This window comes from Eublepharis macularius, chromosome 6 (genome assembly GCF_028583425.1).
Source record: "Eublepharis macularius isolate TG4126 chromosome 6, MPM_Emac_v1.0, whole genome shotgun sequence".
NCBI classification, from domain to species: Eukaryota; Metazoa; Chordata; class Lepidosauria; order Squamata; family Eublepharidae; genus Eublepharis; species Eublepharis macularius.
The window spans coordinates 129,311,585-129,330,000 of NC_072795.1; positions in this window are offsets into that span (position 1 = coordinate 129,311,585).

An 18,416-nucleotide genomic window follows, 5' to 3' on the forward strand; every position below is an offset into this window, starting at 1 on the left:
TACCAACTACAGCTAAAAATATTTTAATTTTTAAAAAAAACTTTAAAAGGTAATCATATAAAATACATGAGATTAAAATAATTCATACGTAAAAATGGATGGCCCAATGATCAATAATAAAAACATCCAAATAAATAGTAATACATATACACTTGAAGGACTATGTAGGACTAAATAGATCAACCTTGGATTGACTATGTACAACTAAATAAACCATATGCATGTTGGCCCCTACAGGCCTTCCACAGTGGTCGATATTATACTCTATACAGCCCCACACATCAAAGAGTTAATGATAACAGTAATAAATATATTCAAATTAAAAACCAGGCATTGCTGTCTGCAACTACTAGCGTGTGGTTATTGAGATTTACACCAAAAGCCATGAATGAACAACCATGGTGTCTTTACCCATACATTTGGCTCTTATACCCAATGTTATTCTGGTATAAAGTATTTCCTAACTCTGGATGTGTGTAGAGTTCATCAAAAAGTAGCAACCATCAAAAAGTAGTAGTATATAGTATAATATATACTATTAATAATATTGACCAATGTTGCTCAGAACCCTTCCTTGCAGCAAGAGACAGCACCTTCTGAACTGTGTGAGAAGTACTTAGTTATCGTGCTCTCAGGGCCAAGCTACACGTGACGAATGACACTTGAACGGCAAGTGAACAGACTCACGTGTATTCCTCCCTGTTCACTTGCACAGGGCCAGATCTAGGGTTGCTGGTGCCCAGGGCAACCCAAGTCCAACTGTAAGCGCACACATGCGCTCCTGGAGCTGTGTGATGATGTCACTTCCGTGACATCATCATGCAGGGCGGAGTGCGCCACCAGCATGGAATGCTGGCTGCCCCAGCACGCTGCAGAGCTGGCGGCGGCAGCGCGGGTGGCTGAGAGGCCGCCTGTGCCATTCGCCTGCCCCGCTGAGGGGGCGGCCAGCTTGCCGCGCTCCCCCTGTCCTGCAGGGCAGGTGAATGGCGCAGGCAGGCTCCCAGCCCTCTGCTCAGCCTCCCGTGTGCTCTTTGACGGTGCTGGGGGCAGACTACCCCCCTGCCCCCCATCGATCCAGCCCTGCACTTGCACTCCACTTGCCCTCCACTCGATCACATAGTGGAGTGCAAGTGAACAGGGAAGAATACACGTGAGTCTGTTCACTTGCCGTTCAAGTGTTATTCATCACTTGTAGCTTGGCCCTTAGAGGGCAGAAAGCCAGAAACCCAGGCAGGTGAGGGAAAAGTGGAAGAAGCCCAGTCTCAAAGAGCTCTAGTTCTGTAGCTGCTCAAGAGGCACACGAGAACATCTAATTTGAAGCACGCACCCAGTTGTCATAGATAACGTATCTGACCAGCCACAATGCAGAGAAGTGTTCCCTTTCATACATCATTCAATAACAACAACCAACAAGGTTTTTTTTATTATACATTCAACAGACCTTTAAGATTCAAGTATTAAGTTTTGTGAACTGATTTGGTGCTGCGGTCTCCCTTGCATAAAAAAGAAACAGGAACCAGTCATTGATCTCCTAAAGAACGTCTGGTTTGGGCCTGTGATTGGGCAGAATGAGGTAAGAAAGCCTCCACTTTCCTGAGGACATAGTACGTCATATCCAATTTTCAGTCATTTACCATACGTTTGAGCAAGAGTCCAGTATAAGACTAACGAAATTTGTGGTAGGGTATGAGCTTTTATGAGTCACAGCTCATTTAGAAGTAAGCTGTGACTCACAAAAGCTCCTCCCCTACCACAAATTTCGTTAGTTCTAGAGGTGCTACTGAACTCTTGCTCTTTTCTACTGCTACAGACAGACTAACACGGCTACCCAGACTGATCTATCCCCATATATTTGAATTGGGGTCCTGAAAAAAATTCTAGCTTACATATCAAAAGTTTCTGAGTTTAGGATGCTTTAAAAAGTAGAGATACAATTACTTGGGTTTTCAAAGAGCCTCAAAGAATATTTCAAGAGACAGCAGTTAAACCTTCCTACAGAATGTGAGGTTGTGTCCTGCCCAGCTTTCCCATTTCATTTTGATCCCCTTCCCCATCACAGCCATAGTCACTCATTACTTTTGTCTACGTACTCCCATGATCTCTGACAAAGTCTTTGTCGTGGTCAAAAGTGAGCCCCCCCCCCCCCGCTTCTCCCACTTTCACAAGTAGAAAAACTGGTAAGATGCAACCTGCTAGATCTTGTTTAAACTTTTCTGTTTATTTTTATTTAGAAAATGTATATGCCACCTCTCCAGAGATCTGCTCAAAAGCAGCTCACAGAATTAAAAAAAAACAATGATTGAATTATAGAAATGTATCATTGGACAGCAAAGAGATACGAAACCTCCCGTTTTTCCATTTCAAATTTCCAGGAGTCAAGTATATAATCTAATTTTGCTGGAGCATCATGTGAAATAATCAATAGACTGATATTAATGTGACACCGTCTTCTTAATCAAAGCAGCAATGATTAAAAAGAAACCTAAGCGATTACAAAAGAGAAGCATCTTCCTGTTGGATTCTTTTGGAAACAGTTATCGTATGGACTAAATCCATTCGTGTCACTCATAATATCTCTTGTAGGCAGGGCTCATTTCGAGGGGGATCCAGCAGTTCCAGCAGTTCCCCAAAGAGGTCACATGTCAGGTGCCCCCACCCACCTGACTCTCAGCAATTTTTGGTCCGTTTCAGCCTGGATTGGGGCCGAAATGGCCTGGATCGGGCCTCTGACAGGTGGTGGATCATTCTCCCACTCAGCAGCGGCCCAGTCCTGACCATTTGGGGTCCCTTTTTGGCCATTTTCAGCCCCTTTTTGCCATTTGGGGCCCAATTCCATCCCTGAATGGCCAGGATTGGGTCCAAAACAGCCAGAATAGGTGGTGTCAGGGGGTGTGGCATATGCAAATCAGTTATACCAATGACACACTTCCAGTGATGGCAAGAGGTGTGGCATATGCTAATGAGTTATGCTAATGAGTTCCTCCAACTCTTTTTCTACGAAATGGCCCCTGCTTGTAGGTGAATCTAAGCTAAGAGGTGCAGTATTCTTATACAGGAGATGACCATGGTGGAGTGGCTATTAAAGGCACTGCTAGGCTTTAGGTCCGCCTCTCCTGGAGACCTCACCACCACAAGCCCCTAGTCCCATTCCCTCTCGCTCCAAGGGATGCTTGGTGGAAGCTCACCCCAGATGGCATCATTCCCTGGCCTCAGTGCTCTGCTCCTGCTTTGGCCAGCTGTGCTTCCTGCCTCCCACCACCTCCCGTAACTGCAGCTCATCACCACCTGGCTCTGGCAGGCCTAGGCAGCTTTGGCCGTGTTACTTTAGCCAGAGATGATGAGCCACAGTGGCTGGAGGCAGGTGGAGGCAGGCAACTTCACCACAGCTGGGATGGGAGCCGGGGCAAGGGCCGGGGTCACAGCTGGCTGGCTCCAGGGGCTCTCCTTCCTGGCTGGTCTGAAAAGCAAGAGGCGCTCCCAATCAGCTGGGAGACCAGCTGGAAACCAGTCAAGGGATCTGGGACACGCTGGCCCAAAGGAGACACAGGTGCGTCTGCCCCATCGCCAGGGGCAAAACGTTTCCAGGGGAAGACAGAGGCTGAAGCACTGCAGTCCTAAGGAGGAAGCCCCATCGAATAGACTTCAGTAGGATTCTGAGCAGACTTACTTAGGATTGCTCTACAAGGCCAAGGTGACTTCTGTGTAGATGCTCCAAAACACAGTTGTATTCTACTCAAAAGTGACTATTGTGTACTGAGCCTGGAGCTCAGAATGATTGCAGCCCAGAGTGATTTCAGCCAAAACAAGGTTCTTTATTGCAAGCCAGAGCAGACAGATGACAGCAGACACTACTCACTAGACACACACTCTACAGACTGAACAGAAGCCCTCATTATATACACAGAAACCCCGCCCCAAGAATAGCCAGCAACCCATAAGAACGTGTGTTTTAGAATGCCATCATATGCATAAACTATATACAATGTAGTGTGCAGGCAGGCCACTGATTGGTCTTTATTTGAGAGGACCGATTGGCTGCTGCCCCCGGAAAGTAACCAATGAAGATGCATATGAATGTACCCAATGAGGGTTAAGTGCAGGTAATGTAACCAATGAGAATGAAGTGCGTTAGGAACCTTGACGTAACCTGAAGCTAACAGTGCATAGCATTCAATACAGTAACTACCTTAGAGGCCTTGTTTGGCCTAACTCAGCCCAATACACAACAGTGACATATATGTGTACTGTAGAAAAGTCCTTACTACCAAAAAAAGAGAGGAAAGAACAGAATGTGACTATAGAGGATAAATGCATCTCTCTCTCTCTCTCCCTCTCTCTCTCCCTCTCTCTCTCTCTAAGAAGGCAGGCATTGCTTGTAATGGGAGACTAGAAGTACTGCTGTTTAATACACTCAACCTTACAGAGCCAAAATCTTAAAAGCAGGGCCTGTAAAGAACTCAGGCTCCAATGGGAGAAGCAATCCATGTGCTGGGAGAAGGATTCCATGCACTGTAGCTGCAGATACAGTGAGAGTCTCTGGGGGGAGGCTGAAATTTAATAAAGGGCAATTCTGAGGCAGAAGGTCTGGAAGCCGGACCAGTTCAGATGACAAAGCAAATCCAACTTAATTAGAAAAGAAAGTTAAAAACATCAAACAAGAGAAGCACAGACTATTAAAACGGGCAATTCCCATTTGTACCTGTTGGGATCATTAACAATCCATTAGCAAGTTGCATGCTGAACTTTTCTCAGAAGATCTTGGGCTCGATTGCGTATAACTCCAGCATCGCAACAGGCAGGGAACATCCGAAGTACCACAGGAATACTTGGGTGAGTTTATGTCACCAGCACCGCTTTCCATGAGACCAGCAGTATGAAGGATCTTCAAGCTACAACCAAGGATGGATTCCCAGGGTAGCTTTTTCCAGCATGTACGCACTTCGTCTGCACATCCTTCATTAAGTATAATTTATTCATTAGCATGATTTTGTGAACGGAAGCTGTGCTTCTACTCTCTTGAGACCCAAAAGATACACAACATGGGTTGGGAGGGGGGCTGAGTCTTGATGGTGAGATATCAGCCTGGGGAGGCCTGAGGTTCACCCCATTCTTGACCTATCTCTAGGGGGAGGCCCCCTGGAAGACCACGTCTCAGCTGCTGACCCATTCGGACCATTCCTGGCATGGCTGCTATCTCCTTATGACTTCATTGAAGGAAACTGTGGCTGATTCCGCACACGTTGGATAATGCACGTTCAATGCACTTTATCAATCGTTTGAGGTGGATTTTTTGTTCCGCACACAAAAAGATCCATTCCAAATGATCTATAAAGAGGATTGGAAGTGCATTATCCAACGTGTGCGGAATCACTGTGTCTTCTGCCATACCTTCTGCCTTCTCCACGAGAGGGCTCTCCTATGACCTCCTAGTAGGGTTGCCAGCTCCAGGTTGTGAAATTCCTGGAGATTTGGGGGGTGGAGCCTGGAGAGGGCAGAGTTTGGGGAGGGGACCTTAGCAGGGTAGAATGCCATAGAGTCCACCCTCCAAAGCAGCCATTTTCTCCATGGGAACTGATCTCTGTTGCCTGGAGATTAGTTATAATTACCAAAGATCTCCAGCCAGCACTTGGAGGCTTAAACCAAGGAAAAAATCCTGGAGTTCACAGTGATAAGTCTAATTATTTTTAATTTTAATTTTTTTTTAAGTGCTACAAAAAACCGACATGATGGTATGAGACTGTTAGAAGCATTTGCTATAAAAGCTTGCCTGCGAAGAAGTGTCAACATGAAACGGGATTGGACTAAGTATGCTGGCAAAACCCGTAGGCGTGGCATCTTTAGTTTTACTTGTCGCTTCTCTAATTTCATCTAGCAACATTTGTGGCTCCAGATTTTGACTGTTTGGCTGGAGTGCCTGTGTGCACCAACGTGAGTGAACTGATTTAAACAAACTGATAAATTATTTTTGTGGATTTCTCCCACCATTTGGGTACTTTATGTAAAGACTTTATAAAGACCTGTGTATGTTGTAAGATGTGTTGTTGCTCATTGTCATTTATTAGTCATCATTAATGAAGATGGACACTTTTGTAGCACTTTAAAAAAAGATTTAAAAATTTAAAAAATTAAACTAATCACTGTGCACTCCGGGATTTTTTCCGTGATTTAAGTTTCTGCCCCTGGAGTAGCTCTTTCTTTGAGTAGTACTTGGAGGCCGGCAACCCTCCTCCTGGCCTGCGCTGCTTCTTCACACCCTGTTTCTTTCTCCCCCTCAGCCAGGGTTTTTTTTCTGCGAAAAGAGGTGCAGGAACTCAGAGGTGGAACTCAAGACCGCACAGTGATGTCACTTTGGGTCAGCTGGAACAAGGGGGGAGTTTTTTAAAGTTTAAATTGCCCTCAGCGAAAATGGTCACATGGTCGGTGGCCCCGCCCCCTGATCTCCAGACAGAGGGGAGTTTAGATTGCCCTCCACATCACTCGGCAGTGCGGAGGGCAATCTAAACTCCCCTCTGTCTGGAGATCAGGGGGCGGGGCCACCGGCCATGTGACCATCTTTAAGAGGTGCCGGAACTCTATTCCACCGTGTTCCCGCTGAAAAAAAGCCCTGCCCTCAGCTATGTTAGTCCTGCACAGTTTTGGGCCCACTGGGTGTACATTCCAGGAATCCAGTATCATTCGGTGTATCTTGCAAGGCATCCTCTGACTTCGCTGGAACTTTGGATTTAAAACTTGTTTCCTTCGGTGCCAGGGGGCAACTTTGGTCCATTTCCATGTTGTTGTGTTGGTTCAGGCACTACCCAGGCTGCCTAGACTCCAGAATGGTTTTTCTCTGTCATGGCCTCCGACAGGAGAGCTGTATGACTTAGGAAACAACTGAGGCAGAGATAAAACAAAGAGAGGACGGGCAGGTATGAAAAAAGAATAAAAGAAAAAGGTCATGCTATGAAGGAGAAAGCAGAAAATGGAGGGCAGAATGGCTACTAAAAATCCTAAAAGTTCCTAAGCAAGAGTGAAAAGAAGATTGATAAATGGCCCAGATGCCAAAGTTGGGCTGCCAGGTCATACTCAGCAACCTTTGAGAGGAAAGTGCCAAGCATGCCAGCGTTGGGCTATGTGCTTATGTCACTTCCAGTAAAAACCAGAAGTGACACGATTGATGTTCTTGTATCTTGCAAAAACTTTATGGTTTTAGTTTCTGCAAAATGCTAGAGAGTCTGCCGTGTCACTTCCAGTTTTTACTAGAAGTGTTGTAAGCATGCCGACACAACATTGGTGCCCGTTCCTTTCTCCCCATCCTTTTCCTCCCACCAGCACCCAAATTGCTAATGGGCAACAGGACTGGATATCAAGAGTGGCCTCGTATCCCTATCCCAAAGCCTTCCACGTAAATCCATCATCCGAAACTTGAAGGAGGAGAAGCACATGTGCTTTGGGAATGTGGGAAGAAATGATAAATTGTTCCCATATTAGGAACTTACGAAGCTCCCTCCAGGTTACACAAAAAAGTGATCCCAGCTGTTTGTGAAGGAACTGAACAAATTTATTTAGATATAACATAACTCGGTCCTAAAGGCCCTAACTGATACATCTCCACCAGGCATCTTATCAATCACACACAGCTTCTTCTCCTAGACACCACCAGGATGGCCCCTCTTGGAACACTTAGCTGTATTATCCTGTGAAACTCTTTACCACTTTCTCAAAAGGTGACTGCTGTTCCTAGCCGAAAGAGGAAGGAGGAGAAACAAGGGGCAGGCAAGAAAGGGAAACAACAGGGAGTGGCCACAGCTCAGAGCCAAGCTACAAGTGACGCCTTACACAGGTTGGACACTTGTCAGCTTCCATCAAGTTTTTTTTTAAATTTTTTATTGGTGAGTTTATATTCCATGTTTAATACATACATTCCCATCATATCTAATTTACTCTAACCCCCACCCTTTCCTCCCCCCTCCTTATCGACTTCCAACAGCTTTCCAACCCTTAACCCTTCTTATTACTTAACTTAACTTCACTTATATTCTTCTATAACACATATATCATAATATCTCTTACTCTAAGCATATTCAAATTATTTTATATATATACTATATTAAAATCACTAATTCACCAATGTGTTCGTTTTACTCTTCCTTAATTAAACTCTATATTCTAAGTAAGATTTGCTTAAACATAATACTAGCTTAGATTATAATAATTAAATTCCCCCTTAATGGTAAAGTCGCTTAACTCTTCTATTTTCAACATCACGTTTTAATAGTTCTCAAACTGCCACAGTTCTCCCTTCACATCCCATTTTTTTTCTAAATATTGTTTCAATTTCCCCCAATCAACAATAAATTGTCCTGGATCAAGATCTTTAAGTTTTCTTGTCATTTTGTCCATCTCCGCCATGTAAAGCAATTTATAAATCCAATCTTCTATAGTTGGTATTTCTTGTATTTTCCATTTCTGTGCATACAAAAGTCTTGCTGCTGTAGTCATATAAAATAACAATGTCCTGTACTGCACTGGAACACCTTCCATTCCCAAGTTCAGTAGCAACAATTCTGGGTTCTTATTTATTTGGATTTGTAAAATTTCATTAATTGCTTCAATTATATCTCCCCAGTATTGCTTAGCTACCTCACAAGTCCACCACAGATGATACAGTGACCCTTCATGTTTTTACATTTCCAACATTCGTCTGACATGTTAGTATTTCCTAACGCAATCTTCTTTGGTGTTAAATACCATCTATAGATCATTTTGTATACATTCTCTTTAATGTTCGTACAAGTTGAAATCTTCAATGTGTTTTCCCTCAAGTTTTGATGGGAAATGTAGGTGTCCTGGGCCGATTCCAGACGGCCCTCTGCATTCCAAAACGTCGTGCGTCGTCATGCGGAAAACGCGAAATATCGCGTTTTCTCACGAGAGTTTTGCATGAGGTTGCGCAAAACTCGTGCGAGAAAACGCGATATTTTGCGTTTTCCGCGCGACAACGCGCGACATTTCGGAATGCAGAGGGCAGTCTGGAATCGGCCCTGGTTTTACAGCTTGGCTCTCCATTACAGCTGCAAGACCAGGATGCCTACATTTCCCATCAAAACTTGAGGGAAGCTGACAAGTGTCCAACCTGTGTCAGGCGTCACTTGTAGCTTGGCTCTCAGAAGAGGATTTCGTGCTTCACAAGTCTGAGGTTCCAGGCTCACTCTCCCATTAAGAGGGACAAAGGCTGGGAAAGGCATCTGCCTGGAAACCACAGCAAAGCTATGGCCAGTTGTGACCATGTATGGTTGGGGAGACCCTAACTCTACCCTGTACACATGGCTATTGTGGGGTGATCTTGGGGTTTTTTTTCCAATTTGTGCCAAGATTCACACTAGGGTAGCCAAGAAAAACTAGCTTTTTGCTGCTTATGAATCCTATTTTAAAGGAGCTCCTGAATTAAGTTGTGTACCCCAATCTGTGATCTACACCATCTGAAAAAGGGATCTGCTAACTGGTGCAGCTTTGACATTCCACAACCCCTGAAAGAAAATACTGAGAATCCAGACGGAGAGCAATCGGTTTACCAGAGGGAATAATTAGCGCTCCAGACAGTCATGACAACATCAAGCCTAAAGTTATAATACTTTAACACGAAACGCTCACACTGAGATACAAATATTCCAAATGGCCACATATGTTCAGCAACGTGCGTCACTCAAGAAGGCCAGAAGCGGAGAGTGGAATTGACAGAGTTATCTTTGGAGGTCCGGCAAAGGTCCACTTTCAGGGCACAAGTCCAGATGTCCAGGCACCAAACTAATCCAAACAATCAATCCCCGCCCTTTGGGGTGGGGGAGGGTTCTCCCCACCACTGCACTTCATTAATTTGTTTCATTGTTTGTATATTGATTTTAGTTTTGTTGTTTTCTTGTTTTTATCGATTTTAAACTGTTCACCGCCCAGAGCCCCTGGGGATGGGCGGTATATAAATTGAAATATAAATAAATAAATAAAATCCAGGAAGAACAAGAGAGAGGTTGAAGGTGATGGAACGTGCCATGGACATTGGGCGGGGGGGTGCTGCATGTCTCTGCATGTATATTTAACTCTCTGGAAAGTAAGGTGCTTCTCTTTGTCTAAGGCAGGAATGTCTCCTGGCTCCTCCTCTGTCTCAGTGTCTCTTGGGAGATCCCTTTTTCTTGCTTTGTGGCCTTCCAAAAGGGAAGGATGCATTTCTCAGAGCTTCTGCCATGGAGGCTTCTTCCACACACCTATCTGCAGCCTCGCCGCTGGACTATCTGGCCGTGGTATTTATAGGGAAAGTGACTCTTTAGAAGATATTGCCATGACTGGAATCTACCTCACTAAGCTGTAAGTTTCATCTTTTCTACAATTTGAGTGCCTGAGGATTAATTACTGTATGTTGGGGAAAATGTTTCTGACTTTGCTACCAAACGATATATAACTATTTTTAATAGAAGGCATGTCACATGCATCAGAAACGGGACTTTTCTGCCACAAGGCAGAAATTCTTATAGGGAAAAAATGCATCAGGTCTAGGCACTTATATACCACTTTTCTAGGCAGATGAGTGCCCCGCTCAAAGCAGTGAACAAAGTCAGCATTTTTATTATCCACACAATCCAGCTGGAGAGCTGGGGCAGAGAGGAGCCGCTTATCCAAGGCCACCTGCTGAGCTCATGGCAGCAGAGGGAGTTGAACCAACAGAGTGCTGACTCACAGCCCAACCACCTAACCACTATGCTACATCAGTCTAGGCATGGCTGAGTACCATACCTCAGGGTGCACATCACTGGCAGAGCACAAGCATAACTCAGCAGTGCCCAAGTCGAGGGCTGATCCTGACTTCAATTACTGAATCTGAGATGAGGATTTCAAAGAAAACAATTCTTTTATCTCCAGGCTTGAACAACGGGCAGATTGAGAGAGTTTCAGGATCCTGAAAATATTTCCCAATAAGTAAAGAGAGTGGAGGTCCCTGGGTGGGGATAGAGAGGCATGTTTGAGGCTGTCTAGGTTACCTTATTGAGCAGGGATTTTTAGAGGGCAATTCCAATCAATCCGCCTTAGATCCCTCTTAAATCACAAAGATCACTATTAGTGGGAAATGCTAATGTCGGTTCTTTCTAAGGTCTGAGTGCAAAGGCATCTAGATCCTTTGTACTAAAGTACTGTTGATTAATTATTGAGAGGTCTTGATTAATGGTCTTAGGGTTCCTTGATGGGGGAGGCTTACTTCTCTCTGAGGCTCCTATTGCTCCCAGTAAGCATGATAAGTACTAAACAGGATTATTTCCAGTCCTGCTGTAACACACACTGTCCCTCCCTCCCTCTGCCTCTCAGAGCTGAACAAGACGAGACGCCTGACACAAACAGGACATGTGTTGGTTTCCTGCAAGTTTCCACAGTGTCATGGGCTGGGCCCGCCCAAGCTGGTAGTCCAAACACTAACACAAAACCAAGGAGTGTTCAAGAGTCACAAGCCAGGTCTCGTCCATAGTCAGAGCACAGGGTAAACGCCAGGAGTGTGTCCAGGATCCAAAAGCCAAGCCAAGTCCATTCCATCAGTCAGAGCATGAGAGAATCAAGTCAAGATGCAGGCAAGAACAAGATGCACGGTACCAGGAAGTGATTGCAGGTAAGCAACACGCTGATTCCACGTGTGGCAGTTTCCCCAGACTGGCTTTTATAGCCAGGCGTGGTTTTCAGCCAGCTGCTGGGGCTCCATCCTGATGCTACTCATCGTCACTCTCCAGCAGCTGGCGTTGGCTCAAGAGGCGAGCACTGCGCCGTCTCTCCTGCAGTTCCAATCTCTGGCATTGTCTGCGGCATTCTTTGGGCGTGGGTGAACCTGTGGGGTGGGGTGGAGGCCCTTGGCTGGGCTGCACCTGTAGCCTGGAATGTCCCTGGCTGAGCTTCCCCTGTGGTATTGGGGCCAGAGGGTGCTGGTGCCTCGGCTGCTGGCTGTAAGCTCTGATCAGCCAGCAGTCGTTGCTCCTGATCACCGGCTTCTGCTGAGTCAGGGCTAGGGCTGGCTACACAGAACTCCTTTTCTCCTGAGGAGTCCTGGCTGGCTACACGAGGCTCCTCTTCTCCAGAGGAAACCTCACCCTCACTGAGACCAGACTGGGCCATGACACACAGGAAATGTAGTGAGAAAGAACCTCTGCCAGGGAGAAGAGGTTCTCTTCTCTCAGGCAGAGGATCTTTCTCTAGGCATCTTGTCTAGTCCGCTCGTCTCCCTCTCACCTGCTGGTGCACATGTCTCTGGCTGCCAAGTGCATTTAGGGGAGCAAGGGGAGCTCACTTCTTCTCACCACTGCCAGCATGCTCAGCTCCCTCTGGCTGTGGAGTGCATTTGGGGAGCTGATGGTAGCAAGAGGGAGCCGAGCACGCTGGCAGCATGCCAAAAATATCCAGATATTCAAAAATATACCAAAAATATCCCAATATTCAACAAATCTGGATATTCAAAAATATCCATATATTAAAAAATATAACAAAAATATCCAGATATTCAACAATATCAGCTCATAAAGGTTTCCCTTAGCAGTATAACATAACTGATTAAAAAAACTAGGGAAGCTTAAAAAAGATTATTGGATGTTGCAACAAAAAAGGGCATAATGGAAAGAGCTGAAATTGAACAAAAAACAGGCCGAGAAATACGGCCTGTTTTTCTACTTCCAATTAAATTATCTTTTAAATAGATAAAAGGTTAAGGACATAATGAACGGCCCTAAAACTGAAATTGAATCAATCCTAGACTCCCCAAATTACATTCATAAGGGCTTAATAGCGAAGATTTACAATATTCTTATATGTACCAAAGATACACAGAACACCAAAATACAGAGTAAGTGGCAACAGGACTGTGAAATCGACCTAACAAATAAAGATTGGGAACAGATTTGGTCATCCAAAATGATTAACTCCCCTGTAATCAATATAAGACTTTAGTCCTTTAAGATTGTTCAAAGATGGTACCTTACACCTCTGAAGTTAGCAAAGATTTATCCAAATAGGTCCCCCTTATGTTGGAAAAAATGTGGCGAGCAGGGATCATATCCGCACTGTTGGTGGAAATGCAAATACATGGAAAATTTTTGGCAAACAGTTCTGCGTCAAATTTTCTTAATTACATTGTATAATATACTTTTAAAACCGGAACTGATCTTTCTTGATATATGGAAAAATCAAAATATGCCATGTCTTCGCAAAGAATTAATATCATCGCTATTAGCAGCTGCCAAAAATACTATAGCCTCAAGGTGGAAATAGCGTTTTCCTCCAAACCTTAACATATGATATTTAAAGGCTTGGGAACAACTTATTATGGAAAAAATCTCGGAAAGGTTGCAATTATCAGTAGATCCTCTTAAATCAACAAATTTTTATCAGAAATGGTATCCTTTTTTGGACTTTCTTTCCAGGAACGATCTTTTAATTACAAGATTACCTTATTATACGATCATTTTTATTTTTAAAGAAATTTATTGGGTAGGTTAACATACATTTCACAGATTACATATTACATCCACTTCTTTTTCAGCTAGTACTATTATACAATCATTAATCCGGAAATTTGAATCTATATACTTAAGAATTTTATAGTAAAAGCAATATCAATAGACATAACTGCTTTGAACTTAGAAATATATAATAATGTCTGATATATATTAATATGACCTGTTTTGTTGTGAAACTTTAATAGCAATATTGCACTATGTGAATTGTTGAAAGTTATTGTATTTTTGGGAAATTAATTAAAAAAATTTCAACAACAGCAACAACTGCACTTATATACTGCTCTTCTAGACAGATTAGTGCCCCACTCAGAGCAGTGAATAAGTTAGTGTTATAATACTTTTCTAACATACTATTAGCATTCACAAAAATAGCATCTTTGACCTCTGCGTGTTTCGTTCTAGCAGAGATGCTGGCAGCACATTTCTGCTCTTCTTTGTACTGTATTTTGACTAAGAATCTGTTTGGCCCGCTGCCTGCTTGTGGAGCAGGACATCAAGATCAATTGTGCAACTGAGGCCTTCCTCTTAAAGTGGACATTCCATATCATAAAACATCAACAGGGTATTTGGTAACCAGGCCCTTGCGGTGCACACCTGCTCAGCTCTGGATTTTCTCACTCTGTAGACCACTTTCACCTTTGGCACAGTTTAGCACACTTACAATGTAATCCAATGCAGACTTATTTCAGTTTAAGCTCATTTATTTCAATGGACATAGACTGAAGTAACTCAACAAAAAATACATATGTGCCATCAAGTCATAGCTGATGTATGGCAGCTCAGCAAGGGGCTTTCCTTTCCCTGTAACTTAACAGCCTACAAGCCATACGTGAAGTATTTTATAACTCCATGGATAAATATGGCTAGATCACATGTACATTTTTTTTATCTTGCCTGACAGCAAGATCTTCTATAGACATTCAGTCCAGGGAGTAATATATTGATTGCGAAGTAAATTGTAACGGGGGCAGCTAAAAAGGATGTGGGCAGTTGAATCAACTTGACCTGTACAATGAATACAGTAGCGCTTCTCTGGGGGAATTCTGCTTAAACAGCCCTTCATCTCAGCGGAAGGCAACGCATTGCATCTGAGTAACATGAAAGAGCGTCGATATTTTGGAACTGTTAAGTAGAAGAGATATTTAGCTGATTCAAACATTTTCTGGTAGGATAGATGAAAATAAATAAGGGGCTTTCGAGGGAAGTGAGAAGTAAAGGTGGTTTTGCCACTGCCTTCCTCTGCCAAACAACTCCATCTTTCCTGGTGGCCGCCCAATCAAGTTCTGATCTGTGCCAATCCTGCTTAGCAGCCAAAATCTGACAAGATCGGGCTATACCATGCCACCTTCCTTCCGACTTTACACAGGATTGCACTTTTAGGATCTGTTTATTTCAACTTATTTGGTAGCCAGAGAACCACTGAGATATGAAGTGACTATGACAGCTCTGAGTGTACATTTGTTTCAAATAAGCCCTGTTACAAATGAAACTATACTACATCCAGCCAACTGAATTCATTTCTTCTGCCAATGCCCTGTCTAAGGGTGGGACACTGCAAGTTTGCAAGAAGAAAAGACATCTTTAATTTTAGAATGGGGCTTTGTTAAATTAAAATTTTATAAAGTTTAAAACACCCCCGCCTTTCCAAATATACCTTTTGAAAGACCTGGGTCGAATCCACATTCACCCATTACCCGCATGTTTATCGGATATCTTCTGTTTGCCTCCAATCCGCGATTTTTTCCTCTTCGTTCACATTCCTGCTTCCAATCCGTCTTTCTCGCACGTCCCTCCGGTCACACGGCTGCTCAAAAACCGCTTTTTGGGGGCGGGACCTTTTTTCCCGCCCATTTTTTAAAATTTTTTTGAGTGCACTTTTCAATTATTTCGATCTTGCCTTATAAAGAAACATCATTGAAGATTATGATGCCTCTCTTTCCCCCACTGACAGCACTGATGGCTCTCCCGTTTCTTTTTTGGAAATTTGGAAGCATGTGGGAAGCTTTCATGGGCATTTCCTATGCAGGACAGTTCAGTGCCTGAATTTTACTGAAGTTTCACTTCCTTGGAGTGTCATTATTTTGATATTTCGTAATTTCGATATTACAGTAATATGAAATTGAAAAAATAAAAAACAGTTAAAAAGGAAGTTTCACGAGTCTGTTCTGAGGATGGATTCACCCCAAACTGATTTTTCAAACTACCAGATTTGATTCAGAAACAGCATAATCAATAAATCCAATGCTATGAAGTCAAAAACAGTCTTTTGCAGACTACGGAGCACTTGCAAGTTTAATCAGCCAATAGGAACTCTCGGAACGGCCGGAGAGACAGGAAGGGGCGTGGTTTTTAAAAAACCACGTAAATTGCGCATTGGCCCGTTCACGGCCACCGTGAAACTTCCTTTGAAAACCTGTGACCACATCTTCAGGAGAAATGCGAATGAAATGCATCTGTTTAATGAGGTAATGTGACCGGCACTCGGGATTGCGTAGGGAATGCGGGGAACATGCGACTTAGAATGAGTAATGTAGATTCGACCCTGGATCATCAGACAATATCCTGTTGAAGAACACTGTTGCTCACACACAATGGTTTCCCCACCCACTTCTAACACATTTCATGCCATTTCTTGAGGGTCTCACGAACACTCAGAAGTGGCCTTTGAGGTGCTCGAGCAGCCATAGGAAAAAGATAGGGGGGTCAGCTGTTCCCACACATTCATTCATCATTTAAAGAACAGGGAGTAGTGTACACTCCTCTGCTTGAAGCTAGCTGGGTGACCTTGGGTCAATCACAGCTCTCTCAGAGCTCTCTCAGCCCCACCCACCTCACAGGGTGATTGTTGTGGGGATAATAATAACATACTTTGTAAACTGCTCTGAGTGGGTGTTAAGTTGTCCTGAAGGGTGGTATATAAACCGAATGTTTGTTTGTTTGTTTTCGTTTGTTCGTTCATTCGTTTGGTCGGTTGGTCAGTCGGTCGGTTGGTTGGTGTGGTTGGTTGATGTGGTTGGTGTGGTTGTTACAGCAAATGGCATCCTCTACACCACACATTTTATCTTATGCATGTAGCCCATAATTCGCAACAACGTGCTGATAGGAAGAGTAGTTGAAAGAGGCTTTGGGGTAAACTGTTACTTGGTTCCCATCTCCAGCCATGAAATTGGGACCTGAGGATTACGGGTCAGATAGTTCTTCCAGATGTTGGATCACAAAGCAGCGCTTTTGGAGCGACCTGATATTGGAAGGATTCTGTGGGTCAGTTCTCACATATAAATGACCGTTGTCTCTGCATTCCTTGGCATTTCCCATACATGCCACTGACAAGATGATACATTAACCCTACAAAAGGCTAAATTAAAGCAAAGATGGCGTCTTCTGTTCTGAATGAGGGACCGTTACTGTGACACACAGTTAGCTTCCCAAACATGCATCATGTCTTCCATACATTTTTCTTTCCTACATCTGAGAAGGTATATACTGCATCATATCCTGTGGACCCATGAAACAAGGGAACTATTTTAGCCTCATTGGTAGGGAGGTATAAATAAAACATGTGGTTGAAGGTGGCTTTCTCTTCAGAGAAAGCATTCTCCTCAGTCTGGAATGTGGGACAGCCCTAAACAATGCCAGAGCAGCAGCAACAACAATTTCAGATTATGTGGTGTTCACAGGGATGTTCTCTGTAAAATGCAGTTGTACCGAAAGCTGGGTGTCCAATTCCAGGCGCGGTGGGGTGATGGTGCTGGAGCTACTGCTGTATCTTTGCAAGAGCATTCCTGCTGATTCTTCACAAGGGGATTGAGACGTTCTTTTTGCTTTCTATCTATGGAGAGGAAACTCTTCTCTCATGTATCCCTGTGTTAGGTCAAATCATTTATTTCTAATATTTGTATCCATCCGTTCCTCCTGGGAATTCTGGTTTGTATGCCTGGGATTTCCAGGAGGTCTCCTCTCTAAGGGCCAAGCTACAAGTGACAAATGACACTTGAACGGCAAGTGAACAGACTCGCGTGTATTTCTTCCTGTTCACTTATGCTCCACTATGTGATCAAGTGGAGCGCAAGTGGAGCGCAAGTGAACAGGGAGGAATGCACGTGAGTCTGTTCACTTGCCGTTCAAGTGTCATTTGTCACTTCTAGCTTGGCTCTTAGTCTTGGCCAGATCTTCATTAAGCATACTATCATGGGAATCTTTCATTCACATACTGGAGGCCCATGTGAAATCATGCCAGCAAATTATACGAAACACACCGTGAAAGATCTCAGCCTAATCTCACACGTGCAAAGGAACATGTTACTGATAAGAGGCAGCCATGACTTATGGCCAAAACAGGAATTAGACACAGTTGCATGTTATGTCCCTTTGGCTGTTCTGCAATTATAATGAGCTTTCCAAGCTGAATGTCTTACAAATGGAAAGTTAGTACATCAGGGAAGAAGTGCTAATTTGCCCAAGCTATAAAAAGGTAAAGGTAGTCCCCTGTGCAAGCACCGAGTCATTACTGACCCATGGAGGGACGTCGCATCACGACGTTTTCTTGGCAGACTTTTTATTCCGGGGTGGTTTGCCACTGCCTTCCCCAGTCATCTACACTTTACCCCCAGGAAACTGGGTACTCATTTTACCGACCTCGGAAGGATGGAAGGCTGAGTCAACCTTGAGCCAGCTATTTGAAGGCTGGTTTGCCTTTGCCTTCCCCAGTCATCTACACTTTACCCCCAGGAAACTGGGGACTCATTTTACCGACCTCGGAAGGATGGAAGGCTGAGTCAACCTTGAGCCAGCTATTTGAAGGCTGGTTTGCCTTTGCCTTCCCCAGTCATCTACACTTTACCCCCAGGAAACTGGGGACTCATTTTACCGACCTCGGAAGGATGGAAGGCTGAGTCA